This window comes from Caloenas nicobarica, chromosome 11, assembly GCF_036013445.1.
Source record: "Caloenas nicobarica isolate bCalNic1 chromosome 11, bCalNic1.hap1, whole genome shotgun sequence".
Taxonomy (NCBI): Eukaryota; Metazoa; Chordata; class Aves; order Columbiformes; family Columbidae; genus Caloenas; species Caloenas nicobarica.
The window spans coordinates 15,439,340-15,454,161 of record NC_088255.1 but is presented as its reverse complement, the minus strand read 5'-3'; the positions used below and the strand labels follow the sequence as shown (position 1 = coordinate 15,454,161).

At 43.0% G+C, this 14,822-nt stretch overlaps 1 long non-coding RNA gene across 1 annotated transcript in view; it reads right to left on the bottom strand.

Annotated features, from left to right (window-relative positions):
* The window catches only part of LOC135993071 (uncharacterized), a 41,504-nt gene that overhangs the window by 14,331 nt on the left and 12,351 nt on the right, over window positions 1-14,822 (bottom strand). The window lies entirely within an intron of this gene.

Genomic DNA, 14,822 nt, shown 5'->3' with positions numbered 1-14,822 from the left:
CATGATTTTGTTTAGAGTTATTGTGGGTACTAGATAGCTATTCTTTCTCCTGGGGATGGGAGATCACTCCAGTTCTCCTCCATGAAACATGATTTTACTCTTCCCCTTCCAACATCCCACCTTTCCACACCCCTGTGGGCTTGTTTGCTTGCATATGTATCCATCGCTTGGCCAATCCACCAAACTCCGAATTTCTTCTAACTTGTAGAAACACAAGCTGTACTACAGTGTCCACAAGGCTTTTGTACACGTATAATACATAAATCAAAAAGGGATTGCTTCTCCATGCTGCATTCACGTCCAGAAGTTACAATTTCACCTGGTTTGGACCTGCCCTTGGACCACTCAATCATATACAACAGTGCTCCCTGTAAACCCAAGATGAATATCAGAATTGAGAAGTACACAGGTGCCAGTGAGGACATTCAAAGCTTTGTGGAGGTCTCCAACCTCCCATAAGGAAGGCAGCAGCTTGTGACCACAGTGGAGATGCAGAGCCATCGCTACGCAGGTTAGCCGTGATGGAGAGCAGCCACAATTGACAGGCTGCTTGGTGGCCTAATGAGGCAGTCAGCTCATTCCCTGTCACGGCAGATGGGTGTCTAACCTCGCGTAAAACAGCCACCACAACTGGAAGTAATTCGCCAGGCTCAGCAGGGAAAGCAAGGAGTGAAAGGGCGCAGGCAAGTGACTGCCAAGGCTCGGTCACAGTCCCCTCGGGACCCGGTGGCAGAGTGTGGAGGTTCACAATGCCACTGCCAGCTCTGGGCTATCCCACCAAGGCAGGGTGTGAACCCCACCGTCACCAATCAGCCATAACCAACAAGAGCCATTAAAATGAACCCCAGCAAAATTGTTGCTGACATCCCAGGTTATGTAAAGGTCTGGTTTTAGACAGCAGTATTGCCTCTGTGTTGTTATTAGACTCCCTTACACCCTTCCTACTCCATTTCTCATCAGTGGCAGCGGCTCATGTCTCATAATAGAAAGTCCTATGCTTGTCCTGGTCTCCTCACCACACACAGAGTAGGAATTTGGAGCAGCGTTATTGTTTAGGGTACTTCAGGACTCAATATTATACTGAAGTGGTTTTTCTTTCTTTGAAAAGCATTATTGTTTAATAGCTTGACTAAAAATAATACTGAAGTGTCAGAAGTGGCACTTGTGATCCATCAACTTGACCTACTAATTAAAATTCCCAAATGCTCTAACACAGAGTCCCTGAAATGGAGGACATCTAATAACTGTATTTGCTGAGGACATGAGGAGGGGTATTCTTCTTGGACCAAATCCTTTCTGTTTTTGATATAGTTGAGACTATCCAGAACATCATTTTATTCCCAAGCTGCAGCATGGCTAATGTGCAGATCTCATTAGCTCCCAAAAGCCACAGATTAAGACTGCGCTAAATTATTGTAGACACTAGGCTGGTAATCCCAGGACAAGGCACATCACCTAGGGCATGGCTGAGTCTCTTGAGTATGCTACCACTCCTCCTGCAAGCACAGAAGGGCAAAGAGAACTGAGCTGGGCTAGGATACTCACACCAGCAAAGGGACAAATGGAGCTTTTGGTAAGGGCTATTGTCTGCACAGAAATGATGAAACTACCATTCCAGGTGTTTACTCAGGCCCAAGATATCCAGCAGTCAAAGATTAGTGTGTTTGCCCTGAGTTCATAGCATGTTTTCCTGCTGCAGATATCGATGTCTCCTCAACATTAAAACAAACCCAAAAAGCCCTTCCTGGCTTTCCTGTGATTGAAGACTGCTTAACAACCAATACATCACAAAACATTGGTGCACAGCCACTTAATTAAATGTTTATGTATTTCACCTGCTGAATATAACAGCCTTTTCATTGGGGGACAGTATGACCTCATTCATTGAGATTTTAGCTCAGAAATCATCCAAATGAGAGGGAAGGCCACAGTCTCCCATACTGACCCTTCTTTCGGTAATTTTTAATGCAAATGATGCTCTGAGACATTTAAGTTCTCTGTTTTCACCCTGACTCAGGCATTTTCTCTTAACTATAAGAGCTTACTGTATTTTGGCGTTGCTCCAGGGTAGAGGGAGCAGTTGGACAGCCTTGCTGATGGCAATAAGATAGCAGGAGTCCCACTACAGGACAGGGGGGTGACAGAAAAAGGAGCATGCAGTTCAGGAGTAGAGATTGAGAAGTGGCCACAAATGGGTTTCACTGTGTCCCAGTATTATTAAAAGGACAAACAGTTACCAAACAGAAAACAGCATCTAAATAGTGTTAACAAAGTTTGTCTAAGCACTAGAAGAAGAGACAAAGCAACCTCTTTACAGTGTGTGCATGGCCAAGGCAGCTGAACCCTGAAGACAAAAATACTAGCAGAGAAAATCAGAGTTTGTTCTGGAGAAAAGACACACAAGACAAAATCCAATGAATCTTGAGGGTAGAGCTGACTCAAATTTAGTCTATGGGAATTTTGGAATAAAATTATCATCATTCTGTTTTGAAGAAAGGATTAGAAATTACAGCATTCTTTATGGAGAGGAAATAAGAAAAAAAACCATCAAAACAATATTAAGTTTTTCCAAATTAGGCAACAGCTGAGATTCCCATTCCTTGGTCCCTCAGTTTGCCAGGTACTCATTTTTCCTCTGGCTCCAGTAACTGGAGAGGGAGCCTGGTGTCCCCAAGCCGGTTCCGAGGCTCTCAGGAGAGTACAGCAGAGGTTGTCAGACCACTGGCTCCTCCTTAAGGAATCCATGGAGCTGGGTACCCTCAACCCAGGCAGCTGCTGGGACACATCTATGCTAAACCTGCAGACACCAGAGCCAGCCTGAATAGCTAGCAGGCACTGCGCCAGTAGACCCTAAACTCCCCAATAGCTTACCAAGCAGCTTGACAGAAACCAGGCACAGGGCCAGTGCTTCAGCACAAGTCAGTAGGAGCCTCTTCTCTGCTTCGGCATAAACCAGTCAGTCCTCTCCTGAAGATAATCCTGCTGTGAAGCTGCATGTGTGGCCACCGAGGTGGTCCCATACCCCACTTTCTGCCAGCACTTGCAGCTGGGTATAGATGAAAGTTGTCTGGATGTGACCTCAGTGCAGCCAGTGCATGTCCTTTTGCCTTACTTGGTCATACTTCACACTTATTCCCCCAACCCAAAGTGGATCTAATGCAGATTGAAGCAACAGTAATCCATTCTTCCTGCTCTATCTTCTTGGTTTGCGATTGCTTTGCCTCCATCCTTAGACAACACATAAGTTTAATACACTGTATAATCAACAACTTCTCAGTTCTTGTATGACTCTTTACTCCTATAAGATGTGGTTGCTTCAAGCCCACACGACATTCTCTGGCAAAATGCTCTGGTAAAACTTAACATTCTGGGAGGTTTTATAGTATCTACAATCACAAATTAGCCTTTGAGTATGCTTTCTTGGCTTGTTTTGGCTGCATGTGAACAAAGAACTGAGGATCTATCCTGCACCTTTAACTTAGGCTGGTACTGTATTACAGAAAGGGGGACATTTGCCCTGGTCAGAACGGGCTTTCAATCCTAAAGCCAACAAAAGCAACAGTCTCAAATATGACCTTTATATGAAAGAGTTGTATGAAGAAGCTATGGTAAAACCCAGTCTTACATCTCCTCTTACAAGACATACACACACTCTTCCACTCACTTTCAGGAGCTCTGCTCCTACCTTGTTCCTGAAAACTCAAAAAACAACAACAACAAAAAGAGACAACAGGAAAAATTGATTTTTCATGAGATACTCTACTTTTTTTTTTAAATTGCAGTGAATTTTCTTTTCCCCAGATTTCTCTAACCTCCTCTTCCCTGCAGTGTGTCTGTTTTAGCCAGCCTCCACTCTTCCCTCTATTACCCAACACTGCTCTCTTTGTTAGGGAAGGTGCAGGGAGTTCAGGTTTTCCCCTCTCCATTTCTCTTTGGACCTGACACTGCTTCTGACCCCTGCTCAGCCTTTGCTTTGAAGTGCTTTTTCTGCTCTCTGTTTTCCCACCGGATTGTGTCAACCCTCCTTCTTTCCCCACTCCATCAGTTGGCTTCAATAAGCAAGAGGAGCTCACTGGAACCTCCTCTTTTGTCTTATCAGCAGACTTTCACTCCTCATAAAATCCTACCCACCTTCCATATAAAACAGTTTGGCAAAAGACAACCACTACGGAGGCCTGGAAACCACTGCTAAACATTACACGGGGAATACTGCTACCTGCCTGAGACAAGCCAGTTGAGTAGGTCTCACATTCAACCCATGCAACTTCAGAGTGGTGTCTAAAAGCAAGAAGCCACAAGCTTCCATCTCCTCAAGAGGACTGCATTTAAGTGTCCCTTTCGCCGTGTGCTGAGAGCAATGTTACCCTCGGGGGACTCTGTGCATTCGCTCCTGCTCTATTGAAATTTTAACAGGAAAACCCCACAAATTTGGGCTAAGTATAGGTGACTGATTTGATTCAGTCTCCTTGGTGCTACAGCTCCTAGCTGATGGATGTTCAGGTCAAAACAAGAAATGGCATCAGCACAAAGAGAATGGTTTGGCTCTCACTTAAAGACTCCTGAAAGCTTTCCAGATCTATAAATATTCACATTATTCCCACAGAGGGGCAGAAACAGAATGATTTGTATCCTTCCAGCTTGTTCTGTTAACACATTCCCATTTTTCAGTGTTTCCTGGTTAGACAAATACCACGACAAACAGAGGAAACCCCTGCGAGAGAAAATACATTTTAAAATAAATTGCAGTGATGTGTAGTTTATAAATATTTGCAATGGCACGGGGAAAATCTCTCTATTTATCACATTAACGTATGCTGAATACAAAGATGACCAGTCTTCACTGATGCTTTTTTTTTTTTTTTTTTTTTTTTTTTGAGAAAATAGAACTTCCACTACAGGAAAAAAACCTGCAGACCTGCATATGCTATATAAACATACATACATAAGCATAGACAAAGATGCTTCAAAGTAGAAAATGTTACTGCAGCTATAATAGTAAACTTGATTTATTTTTTATGTTCTTTTGGCAGAAAGTTAAACACCTCACAAAATCTGAGTCATATTGCCCGAGGACCAAAACTAGAGAAAATTCAAAGCTCAGTAAGTGTTATAACCTCTTAACCACTCCATTAGTGAGAACTGATTATAGCATTTAAATAAGAATACACAAACACTATTTTGCTCAAAAATTACATTGCAGAGATAAACCATAAGAACTTGGGAATACCCTGGTTAAGGCAGCAGGCTGAAGGACTTGTACAGTTCTCTCCTCCAGTCTCTGAAGCGTTTTTCATTATTGCTTACTAGATTGTTAATTATTTTTTAAAGGATTATCATAGCTACGAATTCCAACTCAGGCTTCTTCACTCATCACTTGATAATAGTACAAACAAGAGCATTTCCACACATGCACATGATCTACACACACGTGGCTTCGCAGTACATGGGAGCAGCATGTGAACACTGAGCCACAGCGTTCAAACACACCTCCATAGGTAAGGCCGGACTTAAGTGATCTCCCCCCTCAACATCTCTGGGCAGGTTAATTCCTCTGTGCTGTACTGATGCAGCTGTAGAGGAGGTAACAACCTTTCCTTGCTCCCAGCTTTTTAACCACCTTTGGCATTTCAGTGTTTAAGGTAAGCACTACCTCTTAGCCTACAAACATCTTTCACCTAACAAAAATGGGTGTTTCTCACAGTTGCTCATTTTTCAGCTTCCATCATCATCATGCAGTTAAGGGATATCTGAGATGAGTAATTAAAAACCCACCCCATGAAGCTGTCCAAAACACAAACCAGTCAAGAAAAGGCTCCTAAAACACCACATGCTGAGTGTACAGTCCCTTACTTCATAGCTACCAGGTTGCTTATGGGTAATGATGACTTCTCAATTTTAAAAATAATTTTTTTAAAAAAATAATACATACACACTCAACACTCATTCAGCTGTCTTGCTGGCAAATGGCTCTACCACATGGAAAACAGGTTGGGGACAACCTACTTCCATCTCACCATAGTCTCCGTGAAAATCAAGGTGGCCAAGGCCACTGATGTGGCTTTTCACACATTCCCAGTGCTGCTCCTCTTCTAGAGGGCTGCAGAAGCCCCCAGTGGCCCCCAACAGATCCTCCTCCTTCCAGGTACCTCAAGGATTTTAGCAAGGTGAATGCTCACAGTTATGGAGTTGGATAATGGCCACCATTCATTTTACACTGGCCATTAAGCAGCCTGCAGGCAACCAGCACAGATCCGAAGCTGTTGCATATGTTTAATTTTGCCTGGGGGAAAACAAGGCAGGGGAAGGAAATGCTGGCAAAACCTATGTCCTGACTCTGTACGCAAATATCGCCTACCGCTCTCCCATTATGGCTTCTTATTTTCATCGCATGATGTGCTCAAGGTCTCAGCCTTGCCGTGCTGGACAGTGTAGAAGATGAATGAGCATCTCTCCCCATGGAGCCCATAGGGCAGGAGCAGCCATGTCCTTACTGGTGACCTCAGGGCACCAGAAGACAGAAAACCTACAGCCCTGGCAAGACCAAGGGAACTGGAATGGACCCTACTCTAAGCCCTTCCACCACAGCGTGAGAGAAATGGCTTTCAAGAACAATAAAGAGTATGTACAGTTTGTACCATGTTAAAGAGGGAGAATAGCAACAAGGACAATAAAAGCTTTGGTTGTGAAGGATGTTCCAGAGGTGACTAATGGTGTTGAAAGAAACCCCGACTGTTGTTTCAAATTTCGTTCCAATTAGCCACAAAGTCACTCCCTCCTCTTTTTTTTTTTTTTTCTCTCCTCCTTTTACCTGTGTTTGATTTAGAATGATTTGTGTTATGACAGCAAAAATAAAGGATCTGTGTACTGTATGCATGGGGATTTAAAGCATTGCCTTTGATGGCTCATTAGCTGCATGTGACTACATGCAACGCTGCTCGACTGAGATATATTGCCGAGGATTTAATTCCAGAATAATTTCAAAGGCATTACATTGAACGCTTGCCCTTTTCACCATGGTATTTAAATGGTACTTTGTATGCCAAGCTTAAAAAAGACCAGAGGAGACACAGATGCAGTACTGCTGGAGCATGTACTGAACTTTGTTAAAATGCTAAACATTTATTTGATTTTCTTTTCTTTTTTTTAAACAAGATAGTGTTAAACCAGTTGTTACTTCAATTAGCTTTCTTTGCTACAAGGGAGAAAGGAGATTTTTTTAAAAAAAAACCGCCCTAACAAACAGCTCTCAGAATTAGTGAACAATACCTCATTTGTTCAGTAAGAATTAAACATGAGAACAGTCTCAGTCTGTAAAGATAGATGTGCACGTTTCTGTGCTGACTGAGCAAAAGAAACCAAAGCTTCTCCCACAGTAAAGAGGAGATCAAACCCCAGAGCTGAGCTGAAGGTCAGGAGTCTCGCAGTTCTCCAGGCACAGCCCCATCGCAGCTATTCCCGCTGGAAGGCTGCTCCGGCACCCACTGGACAAGCAGCCGGGAGCTCTCAGCTTACAGCCCAGCGGGGAAGTCCAGGGATGGAAGCCTGCCTCTTGTGCATGAAAGCAACTCTCTGAAACCAGCTACACTTTCATTTACCACTGACCTACAAACCCTGTTAAGACAGAATACCCTGTATTTTCTCATTTTCCCTCCATTTTCCTTGTCCTTGCAGTTTCAGGGATGCCTACTGGTGAAACATGGAAAGTTAATTTTATCCACTTTACAATCACACTGTAATTCCAAAATTAAGCAAACCTCAAAGCACAATTTCACTCAAACTTGCAGCAGAGACATCTCTCTGACTCCCCTTGCCTGCAATGTGCTGTACTTCAGCGCAGTTGGTTGTGCAGGGACAGCAGCTCAATACCTTGTCTGCCTCATCCCTTTGCCTTCAAGACAGCCCTTATCAGCATCCTCGTGCCACAAACACATTGACATTCGAACATTTGGTTGGGAAATGTCGGTACAACACTTTATAAATAGCATAGCTTTATGTACCAATTTATTTTATGTATGGTTACAGTTCACTGGAGCTGGTGGTTCTGCAGGCGCCTGAATGAACAGCAGGAATGACTAGAATTTGCAGCTGGATTAGAAACTTAACACCATTTGGGAAATATATATGATTACCTAGAACTGTGTTTTCATGCAGCAAAACTCAGAACTCTGTAGTAGCAACACACCACAATTCAGCTTCAGCTGAAAGCCACATTTTAGTGCCTTAAATGTGGGACTTTTGAGAAGCTACTATCAGAAAAAGATGCAGGAGGCAAAATAATTTGCATTTTTGAGAGCATTTCAGAGCTCATCCACCAGGAGTTGGGCTTTGTAAAGTTGCACCACAGACTACCAGCTTGTTCTGCACAGATGATGCAGGCAAGAGGAATTTTTGCTTTTGTGTGAATCTGTTCATCTTAGAAACTTCCCTTCTCTTTTAAGTTTAAGATGGTTGATAAACTGTCAATCTCAGACAGACAGGTAGATGAATGGCAAGCTCCCAGCAGCGCTGCTGTCAGGCTCTTCCTAGTGCTTCACTTAGAGCCACCACATCCATATTTGCAGCTTTTCATCCCTTTTCCTCAACACGGGACTCTCCAGGGCCCAAGAGGTCTCTCCTACCACTTCTCTCTACAGCCCCAGTTGTCCTCCTGCAGTGATATTGTTCCATGGTTTCCCATTTACTAAGTTAGCGATGCAGCATTATGGCTAAGCAGTGTACATGGATTTTTATAATATAATCACTCTGTATATAAACACAACACTCTCCTTTAAGCCCTCCTGAAGGTCTATCTGTATTGTCATACCTTACTAAGACAAAAATATAGGCATAGTTTTTTGAGGTTTGTTTTTGATTACATTTGTTCTAGGCACAAGACGACCCTGGTCCTCAACATTACTGCAATGCAAATAGCAAATAAAGTAGTAACATCAAAGAGATAGAAGAGACCGAAACCCATCTCACAAAGACTTTTACAAGGCATTTTAGTCCAAAAGAAGAAAAAAAAAAAGTCACTGTAACAAATTGGATTCCAAGAAGCTAACTTAAGTCTGCTAACAAAACAGCATTAACAATGACACCAAATTCCTTCACTTGCCTGGAAAAACACATGTGCACATAGAGAGATCCTTTCTGCTTCTGTCTTGCCTCCTGAAGGAACTGCAAAGGAGCAAATCTATTGGAACACATGGGCTGCATCTGGCTTTGGATCTCTGCTGTGTTGAGCGGTGGGGATGAGCACAGGGGAACAGAGGAAAGGTTGCCCAAAGTGCTCTTTCTGGCTGAATTCCAGCATATATATATATAATTTAATTGTGAATGTTACATTACTTGTGACCACTGCATAGCAATCATATCTCGGATATTTAGTAACTAGTGAGAGCTTTTTACAATTAAACCATTTTATCATGTACAAGCATCTGAGAAAAGACCTTACATTGCAGGGGAAGGTTCCAGCCTGTCACAAACGTGCAGAACAGAGGCTGATCCCTAGAGGATGGAGTTTAGTTTGGTTTTCCAGTTGAGATTCAAGTTAAGCATAACATATGTCCAACTTTTGGTGTACCACAAATGCCACGGAAAAGGCATTTCCCCTGTTTCACCCCGATCATGGGGCATTTTGGCTGGAACACCATATGGAGGTAACAGCCTGTGGTATGTAACAGCCCTGCAGAGTTTTCCTGAGGTCTGCTATTTCATGCACTTATGTAAGGCTTCAGCTTCAAATACGCAGGGTTTTAAGTCCTCATTTTACACTATTTCATGGCATGTTGAGGAACGAAGTACTAGTGTTTGGGGCAAGTGATTTACTGACGTGGGGTTATCCAGAGGTTTAATTTGCCATGCATCTCTCCCACAGGCTTTGTTTCCCTCTTTTCATTCTTTCTTTGGAGGCAGCATGCTGCACAGCACTGGCAGGGAAAGGGCCTCCCTTTGCACAGCAGCAATTCATTTTTCTCAGCTTCTCTCAAACTAGATATCCATGATCTGCAAAGCCTCTTTAAGATCCTGTCAGAAATATGGAAGCCTCCTTTTTCCTGTTGCTCAGTTAAACACGATGTCTGCAATCATATTACCCAGCCTGATTTGTGCATTAATCTTATTCCCTCCCTGTTGATAAAATATTAGGTGTCAGAGTGTTTCAATCCAACAATCTGCCAGCCACAGTCCCATTCATGTGCTAAGATGGGGCAGCCCCCCACAAGCAGGCCTAAAGTGATGTCTGATGCCTTGACGCCTTTACTTTTGGAAGCTGGATTATTCCAGTGCCTGAAGACCAAGTCCTGTCCTGTACCTCATACCAGATACTCCCACAGCTGGGATTAGAAAAAGAGACACCCAATAGATTTGGACCTGAAGCAAGATCTCCTAAAGGTTTTTTTTTTCACAGCAAACTGACCAGCTTTAAAGCACCTTGTCCAATCCCAGGTCCTTCTGGGGCTGTGCAAATACTTGACTGCCAGGAGATGGATTTTATCATAGCAACATCCAGGAGGACAGTCAGTTCTGACATTTCCGTGTTTACTCTGACTCACTCACTCCCGTAGCTTGGAAACTTGCACCATGAGGTCTCCATTCACAGTGAAAATCATCACATATCCTCTGTCTCAGTACATGCACAAAGCTTGTACCTACTCTCTCACAAATATTGGTCATCAGATAAGGATGTTTTTAAAGGAATTAAAGCAAGTGTTTTACTCAGGGCTGCTACTGGATCACAACCTGTGAGTGACTAGCAGCTCCAGTTATTGCTCTTCACGCAGTTATTGCTGATCATGCAGAGCTTCCTGTCTCCCACCGCAGCTACTCCGCATTTCATGTAAGTCATTGAAAGACTGTAAATCCACAGAAAAACAACCGCAGGCAGAAATGACTACTTATTTATTTTAGAAGGGTATGCTAACAGTTAGGACAAACTATCTTTCTATAAATATGCACTTGCATGCAGTAATGTGAACCATAAAAGAGACTAATTAGTGATGCAAACCTAAAATAGATTAAAGTACATTACACCAGGCATCATTTCCTCCTCAACCTGCTTGATTTTAACCTGACTCTCTCTACAAAAGTGTTTTTCTTTAGGTTCATGGTTTGCCCTTTTGTATCCTCCTCCAAAAGATACCTTCAACAGAACAGCCCAATAACCACTGTCTATACCAGCAAGGATCGGGCCCTTTATGACAATATTTATTTAAAAGGGGAGAATAGCTGCATAGTTATTGATTTCGAGATGGGCTTTCAAAACACACAGAGGGGATTAGTACTCAGCTCATCCTAATGCCTGAACTCATGTAGCTTCTTCAATTAACCCGCAGAAGTAATTTAATGATGTGTTCAATGAATCCCAAAAGTAAACAGTGGGCACTTGCAACGTGCTCAGACAAGATTACAGCAACAGAACACATGCATGCAGATTCTGGTGGCCAAACCCAAGAGAAAACATCTATTGAGCCCTGAATCCTTTGCCCATTTACCTGTGATGATTATGATAATATCACAGTAACCACTCAAAGTCCCAGCTGAGATGCAGAACTGACATGTTAAATACCACAAAGATATGGAAAAAAAATAAGTCTGTCTGGATGCCAAAGTGCTTGACACTCTCAGAGAGGATAAACTGGGAGAAACCATCCCTTTCTTCCAACCCAGTGGCAGATGGTTGAGAAGGTGAAGGACCAAGCCTGCTCTGTGACCTTTAGCCAGGGCTTTGCTCTCAACTTCAGCACAAGACGGAGCAAGGTCCAAGGTGAAAGAGGGAATCTGAACATGAGGGAGAAATAAAAGTTACTTTCTGGAGTTGCAAACTGCAAGTCTGAGGATGTGCCTCATCTGTCAGATATTGGGCATTGCTACCTTCACATACTGCTATTGCTTTGGGTGCTCTTTTGGCCTGTATCAATTGCCTTGGAATGCCCTTTGTTGCCTTGTATGCCCACAGGCCATCATATGGATAAAGAGGCAGTAAAATTTTTTCCACACTTTTTATTAGAGAGACACTTTCTCTGCATTCATCTGCACTTTATATCCTATGGCTCTCTGCCACAGGTTTGTGATAGGCATAGAAGCAGCTCTTCCTTCTTTAATGTGAAATAGGGAAACAACAGTCCAGTTCCAAATCCAGCCAGAACATTTTTCTTTCAAAAGCAGTAGAGCAATTTTAAGATATTTCCTTGGGGCAATGAAATATGAAATACAGTGGAGTCCCAAACTTAAGTAAACTTTGTTTTGTTTTTTTACTGTGAGTGTTGTGACATATACCAGCCACCATTATAGACCAATAAAAGGGAAACTCAATTTTCTGCCACAATAAAGATGACCAACAAAATTTTAAACATGGACAACACCCATACAATTCCATAAAACCTAAGTGGATTCATAAAGCTCCCTTTCAAAGCACACAGAACCTCATAGAGGACATTCTATAGGGGTATAAATTATCCATCTTTACCATAGAAGGGATATGTTGCACATCATGACATGCTCTTCAACGTTGCCTGAACTACCCCTCTTAAAAGGTTACGGATTGCTCTTCAGTACCATTGGGTTGTTCAGCAAAAGCAACCTGCCCGACAATGCAAAATCTTCAGAGCAGAGTGCAACACACCAAGAGAATACAAATAGGTAGTTAAATTAAAGCAAATATTGCTCTGTATTATGCAGAAGCCTGTAGAGCTCAGCTGAAATTGTGATCCTCTCTGAAAAGAGAGAGGATCTCTGCCCTGCAGTCTCAGTAGAGAAGACAGATATGAAAAGGAAGGGAAAACAGAGACAACTACTTGCAAATGCCATGCATCCTGTACACCCTGAGATAAATTTATTGAGTGTGAATGGGTGCGATTATTAGGAGCAAATTAGGCAGAGGAGATCAAGGATGGGCAGGGGTGACAAGGCAGGGCAGAGGTGTGGCATGGCCAGACCCTGGGCAGAAACAAGCTAAATGTGCTTGGTGCTTGCTCACCTGCAGTGAGAGGAAAACACACAAAAAAGACCCCCACAAACCCAAGCAATTCACCTGCATCACAAAAAGTCCACAAGAAACCAGCCTGGCACCAAATAAAAAGGGAGGTGCTGCAAAACAGGAGAGGGTTCTCTATTGCCTGGTACAGCCATGACAGGATGCTGGGAATCAAACTTTGGGTGGCAAAAGAGCAAATCAGCTTTCCGAAGAAGCTTTGAAGTGGCATGAAAACCAAAGCAAATATTCATGAAGAATTTGAGTCCTTTGTCTTGGAAAAGGAGGAAAGATGGACGGCTGCGTGGCCGTATACAAGGTGCTGTCAGTTCATCACAGGCAGAAGGATGTGGAGAGCCCTGGGGAGCCATCCCAACAGTTTGGGTGGGCAGTGGGGCACAGTTGCACATCAGATGCTTGCCCTGGAGCACTTAGCAGTGTGAGCAGCAGCTCCTAAGCTCTATTGAAAGGTCTGTCCTGACTGTACCTACATATCAGACCAGCTTCATTATCAGGATACTTAGAGAAAGAGCCAAAATGCTTTCAAGCACTGGTAAGAGAGGTTTCTGTGAGGCATGCCAAGGAGGAAAAAAAAAAAAAAAAAACAAACACAAACCCCAAACACCCAACATGTTTTGCTCCTGTCTGGAAATGTGGAAACAGTGTCCAAAGCATGGAAAAAAGGCCTCTGGGAGTATTTGAATTAGAACCCAAGGACCTGATCAAGGAAAACACTTTAATATGCATAAAAAGCTTTGTTGCATTAAGGCCCAAATCAAGCAAGGTACAGATGTAGGGTAATTAGAGAAAGAGGATTAAAGGGTCAGATTTGTTCTTCATTTAGGAAAAATGATGCATAGAGTTTACCATTTTGCATAGCACACAGAAGATGGAGTCCATCAGTCTGGGCAACCCAAGGATTTCTCTTCCCAGTTATCCTCCTCCCTGCTATGTGGGGCTATCAGGGCTCTCCCATGCTGGATGCTTGGAAGCCCATACCAGATTATGAGACACATTTGTCTCACAGTAAAAGCAGCACTTACTCCACTGTAAATATTAGAGTATTTTTCCATGGTTAAAACTGTAATCATCAGAAAAATGAAGTGCTTTTTTTTTTTTTTTACCCACAGGCCACTGCAGTTGGAACTAAAGGAAACAAAAATGCAACAAACAGGACGTAACAACAGCAAGACCACATTTTAGGGTAGCTCATGCTCAAATTTGTGCTCTAATAGAGCACAACACATCCGTTCTCTTCCAGTGGTGAAAAGAATCTGATAGAAATCAGTACTTCAGCCATTTTTTGAGCTATTTTTAGATGGTTTTGGGTGGATTGGATGTATGAAACATAAATATCATTCTAAAAGCCTACAAAGCTGCCCTGCATCTTCCTGCATCCTCCAGCTGCAGTAACATGCTACAGACCACGGGGACAAGCAGGAGGGACAGCAGTGACACGAGCAAAGCCTCACGCAGCAGCCTGGCCAGCATTATAGTGCTGTCTCTAGCGAGGTGGTTGGCGTTTTTATGCATTACGGGACTGGCATTAACAGTGCTTGAAGAACTCACACCAAGGGTCAGGTTCTCAGGACAGCAAAAAGCAGGGACAGGCAGCACTGAACAGTTTTTCATCCAAGCCTTGGTCTGACCCAGGCACCACTTCCCATTTCTCTGCCGACATGACTGGAACACTGCTATCTGCAGAGCCAGTACCATGCTTTAACTCAGACTCAGATGTAGTTCTTGCAACTATGGAACACAACTGCATCATTGACAGGATGCTGATTCATTTGAAAGAGCAAATAACAGACTGGAGAATAATGAAATCTGGGAATATCTGAAATTCTTGTCTTCCATGCATTAAGCAATCAAG